Source organism: Crinia signifera, chromosome 6 (assembly GCF_055691185.1).
Source record: "Crinia signifera chromosome 6, ASM5569118v1, whole genome shotgun sequence".
In the NCBI taxonomy this organism is placed as follows: Eukaryota; Metazoa; Chordata; class Amphibia; order Anura; family Myobatrachidae; genus Crinia; species Crinia signifera.
This window is the reverse complement of record NC_139222.1, coordinates 114,547,228-114,565,283: the sequence shown is the minus strand read 5'-3', so window position 1 is coordinate 114,565,283 and position 18,056 is coordinate 114,547,228. Positions and strand designations below refer to the sequence as shown.

The window sequence follows — 18,056 nt, the reverse complement described above, 5'->3', positions numbered from 1 at the left end:
CCAGTGGTCAGAGATTGGCTAGCGGTGAAGAAAAGGCAAGTGTGTTTGTCCCCCTGATAATGTCATATGTGTGTACATATGTTACATGTATGTTTTGAGAATAATAGAAAGGTGTGTTTGTAGATAGTGCTACACTTCAATGTCACATGTGAACACAACCATGTCTAATAACCCACATTTATATATGAAACATGCACCATTGGTGTGATGTGAGGTTATGGGCACAGTTCTGCTCATGTGAACTATGTGAAGTATGTGATGGGACAAGAGAAAGTGTGTTTTTGAAAGAGTTGTTGTAACATGTTCCATATGATGCTACTGAAACAAGAATGACCAAACTGTGCACATGTAGCTGGTGAGAAACTACACATCCCAGTATGCCATCCCATAGTTAAATTACTCCATAATAACCACACTGTCAAGCTATGGTGGAATGTGTAGTTTCACAACAGGTGGAGGTGCATAATTTGGCCATGGATGATGTCATTTCTGCATAGTGATCTATGTATGTGCATTTAGTGGCCTAATGAATGAGATGAGACACTGAAATGCCTCCTAATGGAGACATTAATGTGTGTGTGGGACACATATGGCTAAAAAACATAAGATCACCCACACTAGGAAATGTCACGTAGCACAGTGGTGCACATATCTCATGGTGATATTTGTATTTTTAAACTTGTAGGTGGACAGACTTCAAAATGACACTGAAGAGGAAGATGACTGACCGGTACAACCACAGCATGTCCACCGGGAGGGGGCCTATGCCAGATAATTTGGAGTATACCCCCCTGGAGCAGGACGCCTTGGATGTCATTGATGTGGCCGAGGTCAGGGGGATATCCAATATGGATAGTGAGCTCCCGGCGGAGGTCTTTGCTGCTGCTTTTGATGGTAAGTCACAGTAATGCATTGTATTTTGAAAGATATTTTTTTGTGCGTATGTGATGGTGACATTGTTTTCAATTATTATCCTAGAAGAAGCAGAAACCCAGGATGAACCGGCAGCATCTTCCTCTGCAGAGCCACAGGTGGAGCAAGTGGTCCAGCCTCCACCAAGACGACACCCCCAGCCACAGGAGACATGGGATGCCAGCGTGATAGTGATGCTGGAGAGGATCGAGCAGCAAGGGGTGGATGCTGCGGTCCGTCAGCAGCAGGTTGGGGAATTTCTGGCGGATTGGAAGGCCACAAACAGGCAGCAGTGTGAGGCCTTCAACCGCATGAATGACACTCTGGCGGCTGGCATGCAAAGCATTGGCCAACACCTCAGCCGCCAGAATGAAATTCTTGCGGAGCTGCTGACCACCGCCAGGTCCCTAAGGGACAATCCCCCATCTGCTGGCCCACCCCAAGCTGCTCCCCAACCTTCCACCTCTGCTGACCCTCCTGTGTCCACTAGGGGAAGACGCTGCAAGCCATCTGAGCCAAAGGCCCCTGTCCCCAAGGCCCCATCTAAAAAGGGGAAAAAAGGGCCCAAATAATGAGACCTGGTTCACTTCCTCTGTGGTTGGACCCCAAATGTTTAAATTGCAGTGGACATCCACTTCCTGAGTTGGCCATCGATCCATTTTCGTGCCATGGGCATTAAAGTTCTTATTTTGACCTCTACAAATGCAGGATAAATTTTTGGTGGTGTGTATCTTGCTTAGTATTCACCCTGTTTGTTGCAGTACGTATTCTGGTGTCCCCATTTCTTTTATCATTGCATTTGCAGGGTAACACATGTTTGGAGATATGCAACCTCTTGTTCTGGTTTTTTTTTTATTTTTGTGTCTATTTTATTTGTTTATTTGATTTATGACATTAAAGTGTCAAATAAGCTGTGATGCTGAACAGCAAATAAATTTATTTTACCAATTAAAACAAAATTGTTGTATGTGTAATTTCTTGTGTGAAATAAATACTACATTTATGTGTACTTACTGACCAGGGTATTTTTGAACATTTGTTGAAGTGTGGTAGAAGTTTCCCATGTGTAACCCTCTCCATGGCCATTCCCATGTTCCTATCCAACTTTTCCCTGCTAATTAGTTTGTGTCAGCACATGTGCAGAGCAACTTAATAGGTGAGAAAGCAGTTTGTGTGCAGGTGAGGTAGCTCCTACAGTAGTAGGTAAAAGCAGGTCCAGAACAATGCTTTCCTCATGGAGTGGGTGAGGCAGACAAACAAGGGTCAAAAGGTACATTTGTGTAGGAATGCATATGTGTCCTCCCTAAAAAAAGATGTGTGAATTGGCCAAACATGAGAAAATTGCTTGTGAACAAACATGTATAACTTTTTAAATATATATGATTTTACAGTGTCATAAGCAGATGTAGGAATCCTTTGTTAGAGAGATGTGAGTGCAATAATGTGATTGGTGGCATCTTACATCCAGAGTGTAGTAAAATCCAATTCATAGCAGATCAGATAGTGGTACAGTTCTGTATTTTGGGTACTATACAAAGATTGTGTGCAAAATAGTGGGCATGGGCTTAAAACATTGCTGAAACATCCTTTGTAGGTGTTAGATGTGGTTTATGTTATTGTATCATAAATACAAAACCTATGTTTGTATTAGAGTGAACACGTTGACACATGTCGACTTGTGTAGATTGAGTGTGCTACTGTGTAAAGTCTATGAAAGCACGTAGTGAATGTGTATAACTGTTTACCAAATACCTACCTTAGCATATATAAGCAGGTCTTAAAAAGATTCTTACCTTAAATTAAACAAACCTTTAAATGTCGAGAAGTATAGAAAGATAAGCTTCCAATGTGTTTGAGTGCTGTGTGTGGCTTGCAGGTAGTGAAATCATGGTTTGGACTTAATAGACTGCAGCATTGCTTATTACATTCAGGTGTATGTGTTTGAGTAGTAATCAGCGTAAATTAGCAAACCCAGGCGCACGCTGGCATGCGGTATCTGTAGGGGTGGTCTGAGGTGGCGGTTGGCGGCCGCCTGTTTTGTGTCCGAAATGAACGGTGCTTTAGGCGATCGTGCGGTAGTAGCACCGTTCATTTTTGGTGCACACCCCCGTGTATGCCCATATTTACGCCCATTTTCCCTCATTATTTCGGCCGCTCCCCTCAACACGCCCCTATGCCGCCCCCAATGCCCGTACTCTCGCGTACAGGTTTTTTCGCACGGAGAGACCCGTCCGTAAGTGTTGTGGAGTGTTCGCGCCTGCGCATTGGCGATTGTACGCATGCGCAGATCATGAAAAACCCCGGAACGTACGCGTACGGCCCGGCCGCACCAACCAGAATAAGGCCCTAAATGTTGTCCATAGCAACCAATTAGAAACTACTTCTTATCTATGCAGTACCTTCTAGAATATAATAGATAAGATCTGATTGGTTGCCCATAGCAACATCACATCTTCCCATAATAGTAAATAAACTCCAGCGTCTGAATGAAATATATAAACTGGATCACTTTAGAATGCCAGGAGAGGACACTAAGGGCGAGATGCTATAGGACAGCTAAAAAATTTATTGCACCATATCACACGTCACATATCTAAAATCGCACATGTAATAGAGTGCAAAGTTTCAGACCGAGTCAGAAATCACATACAATTTTTTTTTTTTAGTAACAGGAATGTGAGACTTTCTTAGTAACAAGAGTGTGTTTTTTAGTAAAAGGAGTGTATTGTTTAAAAAATGGCATTGGATCCTCGTGCATAACCAGCCCCAGGCTGTTTGAGCCTGTCCTGGTTTCCCAAATATGGGAAAAAAAATTGTTGGAGTGTCCCTGTATTTAAGAAACCAGCACCGGGTTCTTGGACCGGTCCTGGTTCCAAAAATATGGGTGACAAGTATAGAGGTCCCCCCGTATTTTGGACCCAGCATCAGGCTCCAACAGCCAGCAGTGAAATGCCACAGCAAGGGGAAACTTTTTATACAAGGTCCCCTGGTCGAAACATTAACACCATGGCTGGTCAGCCCTGGATGGGATCCCTGGGGGAGTCCCCTACCCAGGCTTCCCCTATCCAGGGCTGAAGCCTGGGGCTGTGCCCGACATCCCTGGGCAGTGGGTGCCGGGCTGATTGTTTTTTGTGAAAAATAGAAAAATAAAATAACATTGGTTTATGCTGTGAAACTACAGATCACAGCCGGCCTCCCCCGCATGCAGGGACTTGGAGAACCACAAGTCAGAGAACGCGGGGCATTAATGGGCCCGCTGAGATTTGTAGTTACACAGCATAATCCAATGTTAAAATAAAACCACAATGACAACAAGAACAGTACAGCTTTAATATCATACATGCAAACATACATATACTCACCTCCCCTGGATCTCCTGAAGGATGGTGCTCACGTCTACTAGGGTATCCAGGGGGGTTAAAAAAAACGAGCTATGCAAACCCCGGACTTGAAGAGCCGCATGTGTGTATACCCAGATGCAGCTCTTCCCCAATACTGAGGAAAATCCTAGTGACATCATTCACCGGGACCCTCACCACTTAATGAGCTCAGCCCTGATTTTTTGAGGGGAGTCCCAGTGACTGACGGGTTTCCAGTCCCCCAGGCACCCTGGCTAGGGCTGACCAGGCACGGTATTAATATTTCAGCTGGGGGACCAAACGCCCGGTGCTGGTTTCTTTGGGTGGTTTATTTTGCCGCGATCACCTCACGCCCCAAAAAGATTGGAGACCACTGATATATAGTATCTGCTTGGTTGCCCATAGCAACATCCCATCTGATAGAACTCCAATCTCATCCTGTTGTTCCATATAACCTTTGCTATAACTCCGCCATTTACTTTATCTTTCCCTATAACTTCTCATGATGCTCCATATAACCTCTACATATGATAAAAGAGGATGTTATAATTGTATACTTGTGTGGTGACCATGTAACCAATTACACTAGAACTGGAATGCAACATTTAGCCTTGTATATCCGTTAACATTCTGTATGTGATTTATCTATCAATGACTCATTTCTTAGTTGCTTTTTACAGATACATTTCATTCCATTTTTCAGCTATTTCATTATTGTGAGTCATAACAAGAGCTGCCCGCCCCCCACTGCTTGTCACAAGCTCACGTTTGGTGTTTCTGACTCATTGCTGTGATCTGCATGAAAAACACGAGCAGTTGAAAGGAAGCGACATACTCGTACAATGCAAGGAGAATACCAACCAAGTGGAGTGGACCTCCTCCCCTTCAGAGGTCAGCAAGAAGTGGAGGGCTGAATGATGTTGAGAGGTGGGATTGTGTTTAAGAGATGGTCCAATAGGGAGACAAACGCTGATATTCAGCAATGAATAGAGAAGGGAGAAGCTACATTGAGATGAGGACAAATATAAAGAACAGTTATAATCATCACAGAACTATAAAAAGGATGCTTCATATTGAGAGTAGGAATTAACATTTAGAGGAAAACCAATAGCACAGGGGTTCCCAATCTTTTTTGATTCACGGCACCCTAGAGTATAGAAAAAAATTCACGGCACCCTTAGGCCAAATTTGTTTTTATTAGATTGGGTTTATATGCGATTCTTAGAATCAGTTATGTGGTAAAGGGCAGGATTTGCTTCTGTTTATACACATTTTATAATTGCCAGCCACCAGCACTTGTTTTGCTCATAAATATTTAGCCATTAATAATTTTAATTGGTCCTGGACCACCAACCCAGGGCACCCCTGCAAGTGTCCCGAGGCACCCCAGGGAGCCACGGCACACAGTTTGGGAACCACTGACATAGCAAGAGGAAAGGTTTTAATAAGAGAAAAACTAATAAAGGTGGAGTTATAATCATGGAAGAAGAATAAAGAGTATTATCAATAGAGAAAGGAGGGTAACATTGAGATCATGACCAATATAAAGAGTAAGTATATTGAGTAGAAGTTCAATTGAGAGAGTATAAGAGTGACCTTAATAAGAAGAATAGAAGCAGGTGGATAATATGGATTATATATAGAGGGAGGGCAATGTATAGAAATGGGGTATTGCTGAGAGTTAACAAATAGAAAGCAGATTGTTTACATTTTGAGGAGAACCAATAATGTTTGCTTAGAGAAAGTCCAACTGAGGGAGGAGAAAGTGTGAGCTATAAGGAGGTTCAGATTAGGGATGGCCATCGTTGCCATTGCCATCGATGGTTGCCATCGATGGCAATTCTGCAACTGACCATCAATAATGCTAAACTATGCAATGGTTGACCATGGATATTTTTACATATAGATGGTCATCTATTGTGTTTGATTGATTGGTCTGTGGGCCAATCAAAATGTGAGTCGGGGCTTCGTAGGTGTCAGGGGAGGAGCTATGCTCTGTGTCCCGGCACTTTGAAAAAAAAAAACGCAAAACATCGTTTTGCTGTTCCATCGATGGAGGGAAACCATCTGGTTCTCCCACATCGATGTTAAAAGTATTCAACATCAGCCATGAACCATCGATTATTTTGAATCATCGAGGGTAAAATGGCCATCCCTAGTTCAGATGGAGGGGTTAGGTTACATTGAGTAGGACCAGCTTCTCGCTGAGTAAGATTATTGCCTTACCTTTTGGCCACACACCTGCTTTCCACACCTTTACCAGCATCTCATCCTATCATCACTGTAGTGTAGTGGCTACAAAACAGCATGAGATGTAAGGAGATGGCTTTCTCTATTCTACTCAGCGTGTTAGTCACTGTGGGCCAGATGTACTAAGCTTCAAAAGTGATAAAATAGAGAGTGATAAACAGTCAGCCAATCAGCTCCTACCTGCCAAATCACAGACTGTGTCTGAAGAATGTCAGACAGGAGCTGATTGGTTGGTTGTTTATCACTCTCCATTTTATCACTTTTGAAGCTTAGTGCATCTGGCCATTTGTAACAAGAGTCCAGTGACAAGAGCATTAGGTGGGTGGAGCACCATGGGCAAAACACTGGATATTGGTCAAGGGGTTCTACTCAAAGGGAGATCAATAGAGAGAGAGGGAGAGAGGACAAAATATAAAAATTAGAGAAGGCTCAATGGAGAAAATACATTCAGCAGAGTGGCCAGAAGCACTACTTTTATTGAGGCCCAGTAGGAAGGGACCAATAGCAAGATTAAAGGTAGTTACTTTATATGAAGGCTTTCTAATATATATTTTAATTATCTAGAATGTTTGGGGGTAATGATTATACAGTAGTATCATTTTGTAAAAGAATAGATGCACTTTGTTCTTACCTACTGTCTGTATGCTCTGTATAAGGGTTATGTGTTAGCATTATTATTTCCTTTATGCACTGTTTACAAGAAATCAATCCTTTTTATGCATCAAAGGCCCTCATTACATTGTCAGCTCTTGCGGCCATGTGCTAGGTGATAGAGATAGTTCACTAGCGACACAGAGCAAGCAGTATGAGCATAATTCCAGCTTCTGTTTAATGGCAGGGTTAACTTAGTAAGTGGTTTCTGTTTCCAAGATACATGATTGTACAAACTGAAAGGCAGTATTCAGCTTCCTCTTTTTGAAGCCTCCTCTCAGCAAAATGTTTTCTTGTTGTGTGTTTGTCTGATGGTTCACCAGTCTCTGAACTATTAGGACTTTCTTATTCTTTCTCCCATACCTTTATGGCGACTGTGAAAAAAAAAGATATAGGTATAATGTTATTCTAGGCTCTGGTACATTGTCAGACTAATACTTTGCAGGTATATAGTACAGGGTACTTTGCATCTCAGGAAATAATACGTGTCTGTGACTGTGTCACATCCTGCCCAAATATCACTGTCTAGGAGAACTCTCCTGCCATAACCGTGAGTACAAAGATATCCAGTATCCAGCTGCCTCCTGCTTTCTTTCTTAAAAGAAAAGACACACTATGGGATCTACAGTCATAGTATGGTAGGTGCAATAAGGAATTACTCTATATATGGTGTTTTGTATGTAGACTAATGCAGCAAACACACATTTACATTATGCAGTGTAAGCGACAGAGCAGGGCTAGTGCACATGCCTAGTGTACCAGCTTCTTCTACCACATTCACTGTATGCACCTTATGCTGGTTAAAATGTTTGCATGCATATTCGCACACACCCGTGTGAATGGCAATCGCAAGCATGGAGTCTGCGAAGCAATGCCCACAGCATATGCAAACGTGAGTGTTCGCAATGCTATTCAAATGGGAGTGGCCGCAAACTACACGCCCTGCTCACAAGTTCAGGCACTGAGCGTGTGTGCGAACATCCTCTGTGGGTAAATTCATTCGCAACTTCAACCATAAGCACACAGCCAAACCATTCTCAACCATTTATTTAAAGACATGATGTTCCTCATTTCATTGTGTTTATTGGAGCAAATTTAATAATTGGCTGCCCATTATCAAATAAGCATTATTACATAGATGAATGATGTTTGTTTTATGTCTGACTTCCGCAACTAAAGTAAAATATTTATGTCATTATGGTGTGTCACTCAACACCATAGAATAAAAAATTAGTTTTTGTTCCTAAAATATTATACTGAGCAATGTTTTATCAGCTTTTCTATAAATATTATGTTGGGCACGGATTTTTTCATAACTATAATTGTGTGTGTGGGTTAAGGCAATGTGTCTTGTTTGTATTTTCTATTTAAAAAGTGGATATGGGGCTAATATTATTCACATACAGATGTGTCCATATACATCGTTGCTGCATACTGTATAGCGCATGCCTCTAATAGCCAACAGACCCTTCCGTGTCCTCGCAACATGTTCATACCCCCACTATCCACATCGGAGTTGATTTTATAAAGTGTGGCGAGTGGACGCGGATTACTTGACGTGTATTCCAGGCTTGATGTGGATAGTGTTTATAACATCAACTCCACACCGACGTGGATAGTGGGGGTATGAACAGGTCAGGAGGACGCGTACCGCGTACACTCGCCACGCTTCGGGAAGATGTGGATAGTGGGGGTGTTTCAGAAACACATTCACACCTGTCATGTCAGGCAGGTTAAAATGGTCAATGGTTCCCACACAATGTAATAAGCGCTGACTGACTATGCTAACTGTATAATGCTGACTGACTACGCTAACTACGTAAGCTCCGGCTAGCCGCGAACGGTCGGGAACACGATGCTGATACTGACAGGGATGCCTGACTGGCTATGCTAACTACTTAAGCTCTGGCTAGCCGTGAACGGGCGGGAACACTACGCTGACACTGACAGGAACGCTGACTATGCTGGCCACGGGAACACTCCGCTGATTCTGACAGGAACGCTACGCTGACTACGTAACTGAAATTACACAAGTACTGGATTTTTTTTAATAAACATATGAAGCATGAAAGGTAGAAATGTTTGTGCCTGCATTGAGTAGATGTGGTTAGTTAATTGGTTAATGAGAGAAACTTTTATGGTGCATGGGTGAGTATTGTGTGCAGGTGCATGTATTTTAGCTATTGTGCGTGCTGATTGGTGTTGCGAACGTTGGTCTGCTAAGCTGCTGACCTGTGAGACCCGAGAGTCACTGTTTTCTTGCAGAGGTTTTTCAGCCTGAGCACTGCAAGTGTACAAGCAAGGTTGCGAAGCCACACCGAGCACTTGTGGTCAACTGACTTGCATATGCCCCAGTTTCTGCCCATTTGTGCCCTTTTGCTAGGCCACGCCCAGAGAAACTCCCACATCACGCCTACATTTGGTGTGCCCGTTTGCAAGCATATTTATGTGTGCAAGGGTGCAAGCATGCACGGACTTTGAAACCAGCACATGCGCACTGTGACAGTTGCGCATGCGTAATTAGTGGATCTGACCCCTCAAACATCGCAATGGAGGTAGAAACAGGAGCCTTACCATAAAGTGGGAGATTGTGAGCTTAGAAAGTGCAGTACTGTTTATGTTATGTTTGTGTATTTATTTATTATGTGTAGGGGTTAAAATGAGGTGATTGGTGAATTGTGAATGGTGAATTGGAACATTTTTACCTACACATTGACCCTGCACAGTAATTCTCACAGAATAGCATTCTAGTTTGCAGCGGGATGCCAGAAACCCTACCACTGGCCCTGTCTCTACCTAATGGGGGAGGGGAGGGGGGGTAAATAGGTGGCATCAGTGGCGTAACTATAGCACCGCAGCCCCCGCGGTCGCGGGGGGGCTGTGCATGTGGGGGCGCCGGGGGGCTGCGGTGCTATAGTAATGCCCCCGCCCCCCATCCCCCGCAGGCTTACCTGTCTGCGCGTCCCGACTCCCCTCCTGGCTTCAACCAATTCTATGGAGACGGACCACGATAAAATGGCCGCCCATTCTCTGAAACTGCCTGCGGTATGGGGGCGGCCATTTTATCATGGTCCGTCTGCATAGAATTATTAATTGAAGCCAGGAGGGGAGCCGGGACGCGCAGACAGGTAAGCCTGCGGCGATGGAGGGGGGGGGGGGCACCGGGCACCGGCGGCCGGGGTGGGGAGGCCGGCAGGGAGGGGGGGGCGCAGACAGCACATACATGGCAGCATTGTGGATGCAAAAAATTATGTTAGGAGTGTAAAATAACAGACAATTCAACAGATTCTTTTTAGATTTCTTGAATCACTGACTGAGATTAGAAAGTCATCAGCCTGATGGTCAGTAACATGGAGTCGCGACCCCATACTGAGAAGGTCAAGACACAATTTGGGGTCAGGACCCACAGTTTGAGAACTGCTGCTATAGACCATCTGTACTCAGGGCAGCCGAGAGGTATGCCGGGCCCCTGTAAAGTTTTGGGTGCGTGGCCTAATTGCGGGAGGCGTGACCACCTCCCGCGATTAGGCCATGCCTCAAAAATGTTTAGGGGGTGTAAAAACACTTTAAAGTCAAGGGGGGAGTGTTATTGTTGCCCCCCTCAGCAATTCCTGTGTTTGCCACTACCCCCCCTTAAAAATTCACTAGGCTTCTACATTGTCACTTGTCCCTATTGATATAACAGGCTGTATAATCTGGGTCCTAGCATGTGCAAAGTACCAAACATCTAAACTTTGCAACATATGCAGCAATAACAATAGGACCTGAATTCGGCCCTTGTTGCAGAATACAAAGCAACTGATCAGGGCTGTTCCTAGACAGTTTGGCTCCCAGGGTGAATACCCCAAAGCCAGACATTGTATTGTAAAACTTAATTATTTATACAAATCCTATCTTATCCTACAAATGGTGTTGATGCAGGGGGTGTGTACTCACTGCAATGGAATGGATATGGCCATGCAGAGAGAGGCTACCTTACACTTACATAATAGTGCCCTTTTTACGATATTATGCCACACACAGTAATGCCCCTTGCACCATATTATTCCTCACATGTGCATGCGGGCAGCGTCTGGGGACTCGCAAGGCTGCGAAATTTGCAGCCTTGTGAGTCAACCAGAATAAGGAAACCTACAGTTAGCAGAATTGGTGTAGGCAATTTGTGTTATAATGTCCACTTGTTGCAAGCCATTTTGAGCACACAAAGTTTGTGTAACTGGTTTAATTAAATAGTTCAAAGTTCAAATCCACTTAAAACTTTGGTTCTGACTGCATCCTTCAAATGCATCCTTAACAAATACAGGCAAATCCCTGACTGCAAGTTTTGGGGGAGATTCTCTAAAAATCTCCGTCCCCCCCACCTTCGCCGCCCATCGCAATTATAATTATCGCATATGTTCTAACATATGCGATAATTATAGCAAAGGACAGCTCTTGCGTTAAGAACTGTCCTTTGCAGTGAGAGTCGCTGGGTCCCAGCTGGTCCCGGCGGCTCCCCCCTCCCTCCCACACCCGTCGCTGCTGCTGCTGCGCCGGGCTCTCCTCCTCCCTGCACCCGGTAGAGGGTCAGTGCAGGGAGGAGGTCACAGGTCCGCGCAGCACAGCTCTGTGCTGCCCGGACACAGATGAGGGGGGCGATGCGGGGCGGCGTGGGGTCGTTGCGGGGCGGTGGTGGGATGTGGTAGAAGCCCATTGGCTTCTATGGGGCATCGCCAGATTTTTCTGGTGATGCCCCCCGCCGCGGTAACCCGGCAGGGGATGCTTACAGCATCCCAAAATGCGGTAAAAACCCAGATAACGGGGTTTTTACCTCATTTTTACCTTAGAGAATCTCCCCCTTTGACAGTAATGCTCTTAAATACTACATACTCTATCAACTGGCACCAGGGGAAGCTGTTTTCATCAGAAAGTCTAGCTCTCTAACTAACAGATAGGGGTTTCCAATGCAGACAGGATCATAGACAGTTGCAGACAAACTTTCTTGGGGTGTGAAATGTGTAGACAGAGGGCGGGATGCACTAATGCGAAAATGTGGTAAAAACCCTGTTACCGTGGTTTTTACAGCATTTCAGTATTCTCTAACCCCCCTCTGCAGGGTTAGCACTGTGGAGGGAATCGCCCTCAAAAGCTGGCGATTCCCTGTAGCACAGGAAATGGAGCTGCACAGACTGCCTATTTATCATAGAGAATACCAACGTATAACATATATAAGAACTTATGGAAATAGTTGAAATGAAGGGTTGGTGGTGCTCCCAGATTTCAGTTACTAAGAACTATAAGCAAAAAAAGCGCGGAAGGCACAGCAGATAGAAATCCTCGCTGGGGCACTCTTGTTGTAATATTGTTAATTTAAAATATAACCATTAATATGACTTAAGTTTAAGATAATTGATAATCCCCTGTAAAAGCCTATGTAGAAGCCTATCACGTCTCCTAATGTTGGATTTGCGAGAAGGTGTGCGAATGTGTCTTTCTCCGACCAAATGAAAAGTTGGGAGGTATGCCTGGAACAGCCCTGCAACTGACCAGCTTCTACCTGTTGTTTTCCACAGCACATTTGTCCATACCACATTACTGTATATCACTAGTTAAGTCCCATCTGTAAAAGGTTAGTTATGAAACAGAAATGTAAAAAAATGCAGTTGTATGGTTGTATAAAACATCTGCTTCAACTAAAGAGGGCTGGCTGTGCACGAGTCCTGTATTTTCTGGCTAGGCAAGGAATAGATTCATTCATTATAATGCTTGTATCAGTGTATATATCATTTAAGGCATTTCCTTTTGAGAAGACATATTTTAGGCAATTGAGAGCAAGTGCTTTTACTGTAAGTGCCAATTTTACATTGACCGCATTTTAGCCTTAAGAAACATAGGGACAGATTTACTAAGGAGAGAGAGATGAAATGGAGAGGGATAAACTACCAACTAATCATCTACTAACTGTCATTTTTCTAACAGCCTTTAACATGACAGTTAGAAGCTGATTGGCTGGTAATTTGTCCCACTCCACCTTATCACTCTCCAATGCTTAGTACATCTTCCCCATCTTTTATTATTCTCGCATATCATGTCAATAACAAATTATTTATCAGGAGAGTGTTTAAAAAAAATAGAGCAAGGGGAAGGGGGAAGCATCCATGCAGAGCGTAAAAGTAAGGTGATAGTGTTTTGCATTTAGACCCAGCGGAGTTGCTGCTCGTGTATACCTGTCCAAACGCACAGTGGTCATGGGAGCTCCCTCTCAGAACCACATGAAAACTTGTAGCTTATAGGTTACAATGGCTAATGTTAGCAAAAGTTGTTGTTATACTTTAAAAAGCTATGCGCATCAGAGCTTGAGACATTTAGCATTATTGCAGTCACCATAGAAACCTATGGGGATTGATCTGTAAATGGATCAACTATATCTGTATAAGGGTGTGTCATGCTCCGCCCAGAGGACATAGCTAACTTCACTTATGGGCGTGCTTATCGCCACTAAGGGGTGTGTCCTGCAGTGGCAGAAGAAAAATATGAAACACTCTGGGCCTGATTCAGATGTGGATGTTGCTGCCTGTAAGACTGCACTAAATGAAAGAAAGCTCTTCTGCCTCTCTTACTACCTATCCGTAGAGAGAGAGAGAGAGAGAGAGAGAGAGAGAGAGAGAGAAGAAAAAAGTGCCTTTGTGAGAAACTTAGGGGAAGTGAGTTAGAGACACAGAGGTGGGAGCGAAAGAGGGAATGTGTGTGAGAAGGAGAGAGTTTGAGAGACAAAGAGGGAGAGTGTGAGAGGTGGAAAGAGAGGAGGAGAGACTATGAGTGAGATGGAAAGATAGAAGAGCATTTATGAGAGAGGAAAAAATGAGTGTGAGGGAGAAAGGAAGAGAGGGAGAGAGAGAAAGTGTGAGAGGGGGAAAGTGTGTGAAATAATGAGAGTGGGAGAGAGAGTGAGCGAAAGGTAGGGAGTCAGAAAGGGAGAGAGAGAGAGAGAGAGTGGGTGTGAGAGAGCAGGAGAAAGTGGGTGTGAGAGAAAGGGAGAGAGTGGGTGTGTGAGAGAGGGAGAGAGTAGGTATGAGAGAGAGGGATAGAGTGGGTGTGAGAGAGCAGGAGAGAGTGGGTGTGAAAGAGCAGGAGAGAGTGGACGTGAGAGAGCAGGAGAGAGTGGGTGTGAGAGAGAGGGAGAGAGTGGGTGTGAGAGTAGGAGAGAGTGGGTGTGAGAGAGTAGGAGATAGTGGGTGTGAGAGAGAGGGAGAGTGTGGGTGTGAGAGAGTAGAAGAGAGTGGGTGTGGGAGAGAGGGAGAGCGTGTGTGAGAGAGGGAGAGTGTGTGTTTGAGAGAGGGAGAGAGGGAGAAACAAAGAAAGAGGGAAGTTTTGCTCTCAGTGGGTAAAGATATTGACTCAGTGTGGGCCAGGGAGGAGCGGAGACAGCTGTTGTATTGGAGGGACCAGGCTCACCCTGTCATCCTGCACACACAAATAAAATATATATGCAAGAATTTGGAGGATTGGAAGCGCTTGTATAAATGTAGAAAAAAGATATATAAGTTTAAACATTATAATGTGCTTGCCTGTAGGGAAAAGAAAGGGGGGTTAAATGGGTTAAAAAAATATTTTTACTTTCAATGTTTACAGCTCTTTTTGAGTTTGCTGTGGTTGGGTTTTTAGTTTTGTTTTAGGCGGCGGCTTCGGGGATCACGCAAGTGTGACAACACCTACACTGTCCCTACAATACCTCTCCTCCGTTGCAGAGATCTGTGTAGAGTAGTCACCATTGTTGCTTCTGCGTCTCCGTCTCCCGAGTCCTCCGTCCGGTCACTAAACCGGAAGTTCGGGCAGCGTGCTTCCGGCTGTTTGCAGCACGCTCTCGGCAGGTTCAACCAACGCGTTTCAAGTATTTCACTCTGGGGCACACTGTTTTTTTTTTTTCAGAAACGATCATTGTGGAAAGGGGAAGTTGTCATGGTTTGAGCGGCAAGCACATGTTCTATTGTTATATATGGAATTTAATGTTGGCATTTTTTTTATTTGAGGCAATATTTATAAGAAGGAGTTTAGTTCTATGTCAATGTTTAGTCCAAAAAATCACAACACATTGGCATGGAGGTGATATTGTAACAGAACTAAAAAAAGAACGAAACAAAGTGGATTTATGAATTCAAAACTTTAACTCCAGCAGGACTAAACATTAACATAGAACTAAACTCCTTCTTATAAATATTGTCTCAAATAAAAAATTGCCAACATTAAATATCATATATAACAATAGAAAATGTGCTTGCAGCTCAAACCATGACAACTTCCCCTTTCCCCAATGATCACTTCCAAAAAAGCTGTGTGCTTTTTAAAGTTTTAAATAAAGTTTTTTTTAGAATAAAAGGAAGCCCCAGCAAAGGTCCAGCATCCTTGACAAAGAGTGAACAAGTTGAAACACGTTGGGTGAACCAGATGGAAGTGTGCAGCAAACAGCCGGAAACACGCTGCCCGAACTTCCGGTTCAGTGACCGGACAGAGGACTCGGGAGACGGAGACGCAGAAGCAACAACGGTGACAGCTCTACACAGATCCCTGCAATGGAGGAGAGGTATTGTAGGGACAGTGTAGGTTTTGTCACACTTGCGTGATCCCTGAAGCCGCTGATATTAATACAAAACTGAGGGGTAGATTTACCATTCTTATGGCAGGGGATAGCGCTTCCCCTGATCTATCACACCCGCTGTGCGGGTGCTGTAACGGCGGCGGTGGGGGGACGGCGTCATAGCGCATGTACTAGTTTTAGTACAGGGCACATCATGCATATCTAATTTATGAACGCTCAGCATCGCTGACCGTTCCGCCTCCTGCAGCTATCGACTTCGACAGCTGCAGGCAGTGATGCCCTATGCCTACAGCAGGGACAGCGCTGTCCCTGCTGCTGGCTCTGAGCTGCGCTGGGATCTCGCGGAAGTAGCGAGATCCCGCACATGCGCAGTCCAGCTGGCCATGGAGAAGCAGACAGTGCGTCAGTGTTAACTGACGCGCTGTCAGCTGAGGAGGCAACGCCGGAGGGGGCAGTTAGCGCTCTCCCGCTTCGGCGGCAAGATCTTAGTAGATCTTGTCGGTGTCCCCTCCTGCTTTGCCTCGCTACTGAGGCGAAGCAGGAACTGTTATAGCTGCGCTCTTAGCGCCGCTATAATAAATCTACCCCTGAAAACCCAACCACAGCAAACTCAAAGAAAAGGGCTGTAAACATTAAAAGCAAAAAGCTTTTTTAACCCATTTAAACCCCCCTTTCTTTTCCCTACAGGCAAGAACATTATATTGTTTAAACTTATATATCTTTTTTCTACATTTATACAAGTGCTTCCAATCCTCCAAATTCTTGCAATGGGGTGTATGTACTAAGTCTTGAAAAGAGATAAATAAACAGATTGACTATACAGTATAAACGGATAAACAGATTGGCTATATCTGCTGTCGTATTCTAGTAATAATTCTTTTGTAGATACTTAAAAAATAACTTTAATGATTAAATTCAGAACACATTGCAATTAAGGGGTGTATGTAATAAGCCTCAAAGAGAGATAAACTGGGCGGATATAAAGTACCAACCAACTACCACCTAACCGACTGTCACGGCCGGCGGGGTTTTACGACCCACCTCAGGTGATGGTCCAGATGTGGGGTGCAATGGATGTCCTTGAAACTTAGCAGGTTGGATGTAAGACCTTCGCATAAATCCTGAGTTGTGAGTATTGGCGAAGACTCCGTGGTGAGGGCACAGAGTCTAACTGCCCAGCGGTCTTCTCCAGGGACCCCCACAAGGAAGTTTGGATTTCACTGCATCAGGAGAGCCTGGTGGACTTTATAGCCCTGCCCAGCCAGGTCCGGCCAGCCTCCCTCCAGAGAAGGGATAAAGCACCCCCCCCCCCCCCCCCTGCCTGCCTGTCATGTGACCGAGCCAAGATGGTGGTGCTCAGTCCCGGGAGCCGGCGCCCGACACAGTAGTAGTAGTTTGTTTATTTATAAGGCGCCACAAAGTGTCCGCAGCGCCTTGTACGTTACAAGATAACAAAGTAACACACAGGGTGTGTTGATAAAATACCCCCATGCTGACCGATTTGGAAGCCAACAAGCCAGCCTGCCCCCCGGACCCTCTCAGCCCAGCACCACTGCGGCGCAAAGACCGGAGAGCTTGACGGGGTGAATAGCCGCGGACGGGTCCCGGTACATGACAGGGTACTCTTTACCTAGAAGGGCGCCCATCGCGGCCATCGCGGGCATTGCATGTACCAAAAAATCGCATGCGATGCGACCGACGCGATTACCGCGATTTCCCATAGGGAACAATGTTAAATGTCCCAATTGGCCCAATTTTCCATAGGGAACAATGTTAAAAGGCCCACAGAGGCCAAATAGCCACCCTGAAGTGTGAAATGGCCCCCCAATTGTTAACGCCACCCCACGATCAACGTCAACCCGAAGCGTGGCGAGTGCAGCGAGCCCGCGAGGGGCGGCGGTACGCGTCCTACGACCTTTTCATAGCCCCACTATCCACGTCGGCGTGGAGTTGAGAATAGAAAGTGTGGCGAGTGCAGCGAGCCACCGAGCCCGAAGCGTGGCGAGCGCAGCGAGCCCCGCGAGGGGCCGCGGACACCTGTGAAGCCCGTGATGGGACGCGGACACCTGTGAAGGTGTCCGCATCCCCTCGCGGGGCTTGCTGCGCTCGCCACACTTCGGGCTCGGTGGCTCGCTGCGCTCGCCACACTTTCTATTCTCAACTCCACGCCGACGTGGATAGTGGGGGTATGAAAAGGTCGGAGAACACGTACCGCCGCCCCTCGCGGGCTCGCTGCGCTCGCCACACTTCGGGTTGACGTTGATCGTAGGGTGGCGTTAACAATTGGGGGGGCCATTTCACACTTTAGG

The 18,056-nt window shown here is 45.3% G+C and overlaps 1 protein-coding gene across 7 annotated transcripts in view; it reads left to right on the top strand.

The window, feature by feature from the left end:
- ZNF831 (zinc finger protein 831) overlaps positions 1-18,056 on the top strand; it is a 93,668-nt gene that overhangs the window by 24,769 nt on the left and 50,843 nt on the right. Inside the window, exon 2 of one of the 7 annotated variants that reach the window (XM_083146849.1) lies at positions 4,975-5,162. The exons of 4 other annotated variants lie outside the window; for them this stretch is intronic. The gene's annotated coding sequence lies outside the window, so the exon portion shown is untranslated. Of the gene's footprint in view, positions 1-4,974; positions 5,199-7,700; positions 7,811-18,056 lie in introns of those variants that run through there. 2 more of the 7 variants (XM_083146850.1, XM_083146851.1) reach the window with 2 other exon arrangements.